This window comes from Macaca nemestrina, chromosome X (assembly GCF_043159975.1).
Source record: "Macaca nemestrina isolate mMacNem1 chromosome X, mMacNem.hap1, whole genome shotgun sequence".
Lineage (NCBI taxonomy): Eukaryota > Metazoa > Chordata > Mammalia > Primates > Cercopithecidae > Macaca > Macaca nemestrina.
In genome coordinates this window covers 115080952-115091092 of record NC_092145.1, presented here as the reverse complement: position 1 = coordinate 115091092, position 10141 = coordinate 115080952, and the positions used below count along the sequence as shown (strand labels likewise).

At 39.8% G+C, this 10141-nt stretch overlaps 1 pseudogene; it reads right to left on the bottom strand.

The window, feature by feature from the left end:
* Window positions 1–631: 631 nt before the first annotated feature.
* Window positions 632–1171, bottom strand: LOC105464144 (plasmolipin pseudogene; annotated as a pseudogene).
* Between the last annotated feature and the right edge of the window lie 8970 nt (window positions 1172–10141).

Sequence of the window (10141 nt, the reverse complement as noted above, 5' to 3'; positions counted from 1 at the left end):
CAAAGGAGTATTACAAGAGAGGCTCGGGAAAGGGAAGGAAACCTGGACAGGCTTTTCAGCATTGAGAAATCACTTAAAACGGATTTGCTTTCAGTAACTGGTATGTCTGCAATGCAGGGAGGGAAGACCATGCTGTCAACAATCATAATTCGCTTTTTACAGGTTGACTCCAGCAAGCATTGGGTCGGAATTGCGTCTTAAGGAAGGAGAATAGTTTCATGAGCTTTCTCAGCTCTCCTGGAACAAAGACGAAGGTGCTACATGTTGTTTGTTAGGCTTATACTACAGCGGGTTTGGGGCTACAGGTCTGAAGTCCTTGTTAGGGCATTTAGTGCTGGTGAGAAGGGTGGGCCCCAGCCTTGGACGCTGAAGTCCTCTAAAGACAAGGCAGAGACACAGCCTCAGATCCCCGTCACCTTCCACTGAATAAGGGAGATGGGGAGGAGGTCTCAGCGGTTGGCCTCCTGCAAGCCCAGATGCCTGTCAGCCTGGGCCTGCTTCCTTAGCGCTGTGAGAGCTTGTGTCTGGTGAGCAGAGAGAAGCAAGTGTGGTCCCTGCAGGGCTGACTCCGCGCAGGGCTCCCCAGCTTTGGGCTTGCAGGGCGACCCTGCTCTGTGACCCAGCGGCGGCTTCAGCCCCAGGGGGAGCTGTGGCACGCACTGCTGCCTACTCCTCGCCAGTCCTGATAGCTGAAGAAGGCGCTCACTCCGTAGGCGAACATCACCAAACACGCAAAGAACGAGGCAACTGCACGCTGGTTATACGGCTGCGTGCCCTTTAGGTACGTCAGGTCAACTGCCGCAGAGCAGGCAATGAAGGCGGTGACATAGAGCATAGCGGCAATGATGTTAAAGATCATTAACACTAGTGGCCAGGGCACCTTGTACAACTTCATGTGCAGCTGAAACAGGTAGAGGTTGAACAAGACGATTGTCACCAGCCAGAGGAAGACAGCGAGGAACATCACCCAGCCATAGGCCGGGTACAGGTGGTACGGGGTGTCTGCAATCAGGGCCCACACCAGCAGCCCCAGCACCAGCTGCAGCAGCATGAACACCCTGAGGTGGGAGCGCACAAAGCCCAGGTCCATGCGCAGCGTGGACACAGAGGTTCCGGCGCCCTGCGCAGGACTGCTAGTCCACGTGCTCACTTTTGACTGGAACTCGGCCATGGCGGCTCCACTCAACTCTCTAGGTCGCTTCTGCCGCTGTCGCCGCCCCTCCAGTGGTGGGTGCCGGTTCCCGCGCCGCTCTTCCCAGAGGCTCCCTATCCGGATACGCTGTGGCCCGTGACACTGCAGGAGGCCGTATGTCTTTTGAGAAATGTCTATTCATGTTCTTTGCCCACTTTTTAATGGGATTATCTGTGTGTGTGTGTGTGTGTGTGTGTGTGTGTGTGTGTGTGTGTGTGTTTAAACTGTTGTTTGAGTTCCTTGTATATTCTGGATATTAGTCCCTTGTCAGATGAATAGTTTGCAAATATTTTCTCCCATTAACAAGTTGTCTCTTCACTCTGATGTTTCCTTTGCTGTGCAGAAGCTTTTTAGTTTAATATAGTTACATTTGTCTGTTATTATTTTTGTTGTCTGTGCTTTTGAGGTCTTAACTGTGAAATCTTTGCCTAGATCAATGTCCTAAAGTATTTTCCCTGTTTTCTTCTAGTATTTTTTAGAGTTTCAGTCTTATATTTAAGTCTTTAAGTTCTCTTGAGTTGATTTTTGTATGTGGTGAGAGATGGGGATTGAGTTTCCTTCTTCTGTATGTGGATATCCAATTTTTCCAACACTATTTAGTGAAGAGGGCATCCTTTACCCAATGTAGGTTCTTGGTTTCTTTACCAGTATGAAAGTTTTAACTTTTACATCTTGAGACACTTGAAAGTCTTCATGTTTTGGTTCAAATACTTTAACCTTGACACAATTTTCCATTTTTTTACACAATTCTTACAAATTTTAAAATGATATCTGGATAAATTTCTCATAACCTGTCTGACTGCTTGCCCATAATTTTAAGGCCATTAATATGCTAGGACATTTAAGAAGACTTTAAGATTCACTATACTCTTAATTTGTTATGTGCGTAGGAATTGATTAAGTGCTTGGAAGGTTTTATTTGTTTGTCAGATATATAAGGGGCTTAAAAAGTACATTGAGAATGCATGCCTATAATCCCAGCTATTAAGAAGGCTGAGGTAGGAGGATTGCTTGAGTCTGGGAGTTTGAGATCAGCCTGGGCAACGTAGCAAAATCCCATCTCAAAAAAATAAACTAAAAAAAGTAAATTAAATTATTCCATCCCCTTACAGGCAGTTGAAAATGCAGAAGGGTACTTAATTAAATGGGACAAATGTCAGTCAAAAATATTTGCATGATTGTTAAACTTTACTAGATTTAATAACGGAATAATACAATTTGTAGGTTGAACTTAAAAGCTTAGAATAAACTAGGTTTGGAATTTGTATCTGCAATAAATAAGTCACTTATTATAAACTCCCTCACCTGAGAGCAAAACATTTTCTGCAAACAAACAAAAAATCTCATATTATAGATAAAAAACCAACCAACCAACCAAACAAAAAAGAGCCAGTTCCACACCACACAGTAGATAGCTTTGAACCTGCTCTGAGTTGGGGAATTAGATAATCAAGAGTTTGAGAATACTGTGTAGAATAAGGGTAATGGACTCTGATCAGGGTTTGAGAAACTCCTCAACAGAGAAAGAACATGAAATTTAGTGCATATAAAAGATGTGGTATATTTAGACCAGAATAATCATCATGAATGTTTGTTAAAAATAGGATCCTGAGCCTGTGATTCTGATTCCATGGATTGGAGGTGGAATTCTGGGCATCCAGAGTGTTTAATACAATGGTTCTCACAGGGTGGTCCATGGAACAGCAGCGTCAGCATCACCTGGAAATTTATTAGAAATGCAAATTATTGGAATCTCTTATTTCCCAGTGTGTAAGATTCTCTAATAATCTGTTTGAACAAGCCCTCTAGTTGACTTTGATGCTCACTACAATTTGAGAACCACCAGTTTAACAGATGATTCAGTTGAGTCTTACGATTGGATGAGTTTTTCAAACACTACTGCAAGTGACAGAAAATTCAGGGCTTGACCTCCTCATTGAAATGGTCGGTTGAAGTTCACAGAATGTGGTAGTTTATTGCTAAAGGCATCTTAGGGCAAGTCTTTAATGGAGGAATCTACAAAAACAGCAAACAGTTGGTTGAAAATAATTGAGCCCATGGCATGGAATAAGAATTACATATAGTTAACAATTAACTTACACATACCAAATTTAAATGATTCAGCAGAGTTCTGAAATTAATCTGTCTATATACACATTTTTAACAAAAAGTGGTTTGTCTTGGCCAGATATGTCTGAAAACCTTGCTTCTGTTCAGATTCGGTCCAAATCTCTCTACTTAGGATTTGTTGATCCTTTTTCGCATTCTTTGTAGTCCTTACCCAGCACTGAGCTGCTATTTCTGAAACTGCAGTTAAGGCTCCCGGCTCCGACTTATATTAAGATATTTCCTCTAATGTTCTTTGCCGATTTGAGCCAGCTATTATTTAGGAATGGCTTCTCTGTTTGCCTGGCTTAGTGGTTGTCTCCCTCTCTGAGGAATCTCTGTCTACTGCTTCTCAGTGCTGCCAATACTTCCTGGCTTCATGTCCTCTCAACACCTTCATTTTTCAGTTTTCAGATTAAATATGAGCTAGAAGGAGGTCATCCATTGGGTAGACCCATGGCATTTCCTATTATCACAATGTAGCCTATTGGATGAGGCAGTCTGCTTAATTTTTAATGATTTTTTTGTGTGTGTGAATTAATGCAAGTGCATGACTGTGACAGACTATTTAGAAGCCTTTGAAAATTTCATCTTGGTTGTGTTACATATAATTAAAATAGCCATGTACATGAGTGCATCTATTGTACATACCTGCAAAGCATGAGGTTTGGAAGTGCAATGAGATGCTGGAGATAAATCTTGGAAATGCCACTGTTATCTGACAATTCATAATTCTGTAAAGGATGAGGAAGTCGTAAGTAATTGTACTGGAATAAGTAACTGTTTCTGCAGCATTGCCATGTATTTCCCACATGGGCTCATTGAACAGGAAGATTGTACTCCTAAGGGCAGGACTGCCCTTAATATTTGCAGAACTTAAGGCAAGAAGATCGGTGGAGCCCCACTCCCCAAGCCATGCAGCCCCTATCTCCGTTTCTTTCCACCTCTGGCTCTGTCCTGAACCACTAGGAGCCTTTGGTGGCTATTCTAGACCGTGTGATAAATTCCATCACCCCTATCACCCCAACCAGCAGTCACCCCGTAGCACAGTTTGCTCTCAGAATAATGGATCCAAAAGACAGAACTGCATAGGTACTGGAAGTGGCTTGGAAATGTTGGGCAGGGAATCTCAGGGTCCTGAGATCCAGAGTTTGACCTCGATGGGGAGATGTGGGCTTTGAGTGGATATGGCCCCTTGGTCCTATGGATTTCTTGCCTCATGTGAAGGGCACACTGGAGGAGATATAGTGCAGGGCCTTCTAAACTTTTGAGTCCGACTTGTTTGCCACGATCAGGAATGTGTGATATAAGATGGCATGAAATAAGTGTAGACCTCCCCATAGGTGAGGGACCTAGGTGAGGACCCTAGTTTCCCAGGTCTAACGGTAATACTGGTTATGGAATCCAAAGATGGAGAAGATTAATTTGTCAGCAAGGGCGTGTCATGATTGTGGGAACTACACCAGATCCCTTACAGTACTCTTTGTCTTGTGTTTAGATGTCTAATTTTTACCAGTAGCCATGATCAGTTAATGTGGAATCCCAAATCATTATGCTCCCATTTCTCCTTTCTTATATTGCCTACACCCACCTGCTGGAATCTCCCATAGCAATTCGATTTTGCTATTATTTATGCTTTGCAATTTTTAATCAGTCTTTGGAGTTAGAATGTCCCAAAATTCTTTGGGATTTTGAAATGCTTCACGGGGGAAAAATGAGTTTAGTGGTTAAGTAAGTTGAGGGAATTAAGCATGTGTCATCTCCCTGGCCTGGTGACTTAAAATATAGCTTAACATAATAAAGGCTCCGAGAATTTGTGCAGTAAAGAAATCTGTTTCACTTTACTTAACTCATTGATTCCTACATGTATTTGAAAATAGTCTCCCACACCTTTTATGCCAAAGAAATAATTATTGGTAGTTTCTGTCTTAAAAACTTAAACTAAGGCTTTCATTCATTCGTTTGATACTTATTTACTATCCCAATGACTGGACTAGAAGTACAAAGGTAAACAAAATAAGACTCTGCTTTTGGGGAGCTGTTAATCATTTTACCAGTGTCTTCACATGTTGATTCCATTTATGTTTGGGAAAAGTTTAGTTTTTTTTTAGGAATCTTAGTTCCGTTATAACTTGAGGTCAGCTGCTATTTAGATGGCTGGAGAAATGCTTGCCTGTCAGAGAGTGTCTATTGCTGATTATATTTTCCAATGTGCTCTGCATGTGAAATATACCTTTGAATTAGAAAATCAGAGATTCCTTTTATCTTGGGTCTGATGTGGGCCATCCCAAATACCCAGGGTACCTTAGGGCTGAGGTAATCCAGTACTCCCTCCCAGGATGTGTTGTATCGCATTTATTGATTTGGTATGTTGAAACATCATTGCATCCCTGAAATAAATCCCATTTGATTATAGTGAATAATTATTTTTATATGCTGTAGAATTTTGTTTGCTAGTATTTTTTAGGATTTTTGCACCTATGTTCATCAGGGATATTGACCTGTAATTTTCTTCTCTTATAATGTCCTTGTCTGAATTTGGCCTCAAAGAAAGAGTTTTGAAGTATTCCCTCCTCTAGTATTTTTTGGAAGAGTTTGAGAATGATTGTTATTAGTTTTCCTAAATGTTTGGTAGAATTCAGCAGTGAAGTTATGAGGTCCTGGGCTTTTCTTTGATGGGAGGCATTTGATTCCTGATTCAATCCTTTACTTATGTTGGTCTCTTCATATATTTTTTATATCTGTATAATTCAGTCTTGGGAAATTGTATGTATCTAGGAATTTATCCATGATTTCTACATTATTCAATTTGTTGCCACATAAGTATTCATGGTAATCTCTTATGAGCATTCATACTTTTGTGGTACCAGTTGTAATTTCCCCTCTTTTACTTCTGATTTTATTGTGTCTTCTCTATTTTTTTCTTAGTTAAGCTAAAGGTTTATCAACTTTGTTTATCTTTTCTAAACACCAACTCAGTTTTCTTGATATTCCCTACTGTTTTTCTAGTCTCTATTTTATTTATTTCTACTCTGATCTTTGTTATTTCCTTCCTTTTGCTAACTTTGGGCTTAGTTTTTTGTTTTTTCTTTAGTTTCTTGAGGTGTAATATTATGTTATTAGGCATTTATTGCTGTAAATTTTCCTCTTAGAACTGCTTTTGATGCATCCCACAAGTTTTTGTATTTTGTGTTTCCATTATTGTTTTTGTCTCAGGATATTTTTTGATTTCCCTTTCTTAATTTTAATTTTTATTTGTAAACTTGTATTTTAGGTTCAGGGATACATGTGCAGGTGTGTTATATAGGTAAATTGCATGTCATGGGGTTTTGGTGTATGGATGATTTCAGGTAATAAGCATAGCACCCAATAAGTAGTTTTCAATCCTCACTCTCCTCCCATTTTCCACCCTTAAGTAGGCCCTGGTGTCTGTTGTTCCCTTCTTAGTGTCCATATGTACTCAATGTTTAGCTCTCACTTATAAGTGAGAGAGTGTGGTATTTGGTTTTCTGTTCCAGTGTTAGTTCACTTAGGGTAATGGCTTCCAATTTTATCCATGTTGTTGCAAAGGGCATGATCTTTTTCTATTTTATGGCTGTGTAGTATTCCATGGTGTCTATGTACCACATTTTTTAAAAATCCAGTCTACCATTGGTGGGCATTTAGGTTGATTCCATGTCTTTGCTATTGTGAGTAGTGCTGTGATAAATATATGGGTGCATGTGCATTTATGGTACAATGGTTTATGTTCCTTAGGGTGAATACCCAATTATGGGATTTCTGGGGCAAATGGTAATACTGTTTTAACTTCTTTCAGAAATTGTGAAACTGCTTTCCACAGTGACTGAACTAATTTATATTCCCACCAGAAGTGTATAAGCATTTTGATTTCTTCTTTGACCCATTGGTTGTTTAGGAGTATGTTGTTCAATTTCCACATACTTATGGATTTTCAAAATTTCTCCTCTTATTGGTTTCTATATTAATACCATTGTGGTCAGAAAAGGTAGTTAACATGATTTTGATCCTCTTAAATTTGTTCAGACATGTTTTGTGGCCTAACATATGACCCATTCTGGAGAATGTTCTGTGTGTGCTTGAGAAAAATGTGCATTCTGTTACTTTTGTATGGAATGTTCTGTATATATCTGTTAGGTTCATTTGGTCTAAACGTAGTTCAAGTCAAATGTTTCCTTATGAATTTTTTTTGAAACAGAGTTTTTCTTTGTTAGCCAGGCTAGAGTGCAGTGGCATGATCTCGGCTAACTGCAACATCTGCCTCCTGGGTTCAAGTGATTATCCTGCCTCAGCCTCCTGAGTAGCTGGTATTACAGGTGCACACCACCATGCTTGGCTAACTTTTTGTATTTTTGGTAGAGACGTGGTTTCATCATGTTGGCCAGGCTGGTCTCAAACTCCTGACTTCAAATCATCCACCGTCCTCGGCCTCCCAAAGTGCTGGGATTACAGGTGTGAGCCACTGAGCCCAGCCTCCTTATTAATTTTTGTCTAGATGATCTGTCCATTGTTGAAAGTGGGGTACCGAAGTCCCCTACTATTACTGTATTGCAATCTATCTCTCCTTTCAGATCCTTTAACATTTCTTTTCTACATTAAGGTGCTCCAATGTTGGGTGTGCATATGTTTACAATTGTTATATCCTCTTGATGAATTCATCCCTTAATCATTATAAAATGACCATCTTTGTCTCTTTTTCACTTAAAGTATATTTTGTCTCATATGGGTATAACTACAGCTATTATCCTTTGGTTTCCATTTATGTGGAATGTCATTTCCTATTCCCTTACTTTTAGTCTATATGTGCTCTTCAAGGCGAGGTGAGTCTTTTATAGGTAGTATATAGTTGACTTTTCTGGCCACTCTATGTCTTCTTATTGAAAAATTTAATTCATTTACATAAAAAGTAATTATTTGTAGGTAAGGATTTACTACTACCATTTTGCAATTTGTTTTCTGGCTGTTTTGTGTATACTTTGTTTCTTTCTCTTTTGCTGTCTTGCTTTCTGATTTGATAATTTTCTTTAATGATATGCTTTGAATCCTTTCTATTTATGTTTTGTACATCTACTGTAGATTTCTTTTTGTGATTATCAAGAGACTTACATGAAATATCTTTTTTTTTTTTTAAATGGTTGGTAGAACTCATTGTTTTTTGTTTATTATACTTTAAGTTCTAGGGTACATGTGCACAACGTGCAGGTTTGTTACATATGTATACTTGTGCCATGTTGGTGTGCTGCACCCATCAACTCGTCAGCACCCATCAACTCATCATTTACATCAGTTATAACAGGTTATTCCAAGCTAATAACAACTTAACTTTGGGAGCACAAAATAGCTGTATGCTTTTACTCCCCCACAACATTTTAAGTTTTTGATGTCAAAAAGTACACAATTTTGAAATTGGTATCCCAAGACAATTAATTTTTCTATAGTTATTGAAATAGAGTTGTCTATTAATAATTATACTAGAAATAAAATTGCTTTACAAACCACCATTTCAATCCAGAGTATTCTGAATGTGATTATGTATTAGTTATACTATTGAGTTTTGTACTTTTATATGTTTTATGTTATTAATTAGAGGCCTTGGCCTTTAGGTAAAGCTTAAAGAACTCTCCTTAGTAATTTCTGTAAGGCAGGCCTAGTGGGGATGAACTCCCTCAGCTTTTGTTCATTTGGGAAGGTTTTCATTTCTTTCTCACTTCTGAAAGTCAAGTTTGTCAGGTAAAGTATTCTTGGTTGACAATTAGTTTCTATGAGCACTTTGAATATATCATTCTATTCCTTCCTGCCTCTATTAGTCTGTTCTTGCATTGCTACAAAGAATACCTGAGACTGGGTATTTATAAAGACAATTTACAAAGAAAAGAGGTTTAATTGGCTGGCTCATAGTTCTGCAAGCTTTACAGGAAGCATGGTGCTCACTTATCATCAAGGGGATGGCTGAAGCCATTCATGAGGGATTCACCACCATGATCCAAACGCCTCCCACCAGGCACCACCTCCAAGACTGGGGATTACATTTCAACATGAGATTTGGGCAGAAACAAATATCCAACTATATTATTCTCCCCCTACTCCTCCCCAAATCTTATGTCCTTCTCACATTGCAAAATACAGTCATGCTTCCTAATCATCCCCCAAAATCTTAACTAATTCTACCATTAACTCAAAAGTCCCAGGTCCAAGTCCAAAGTCTCATCTGAGAAAAGACAAGTCCCTTCCACCTAGAAGCCTGTAAAATAAAAAATCAAGTTAGTTACTTCCAAGATACAGTAGGGGTATAGCCATTGGATAAATATTCCCACTCCAAAAGGGAGAAATTGGCCAAAAAAGGGAGGAATGGGCCCCACATAGGCTGAAAACCCAGCAGGGCAGTCATTACATCTTAAAGCTCTAAAACAATCTCCTTTGATTCCATGTTCCACATCCAGAGCACACTGGCGCAAAGAGTGGGTTCCCAAGGCCTTGGGAAGCTCTTCCTCTGTGGCTTTGCAGGGTTAAGGCCTCAGGGCTGATCTCACAGCTTGGCATTGAATATCTGTAGCTTTTCCAAGCTAAGGATGCAAGCTGCCATTTTTTTCTACCATTCTGGGGTCTGGAAGATGATGGGTCTCTTCCCACAGCTCCACTAGGCAGTGCTCCAGTGGGGACTCTGTATGGAGCCTCCAACCCCACATTTCCCCTCTGCACTGTCCTAGTAGAGGTTCTCTGTGAGGCCTCCACCTCTGCAGCAGGCTTCTGCCTGGACACTGAGGCTTCTCTATACATCCTCTGAAATCTAGGCAGAGGCTGCTAAGAATCCACCACTCTTGCGCC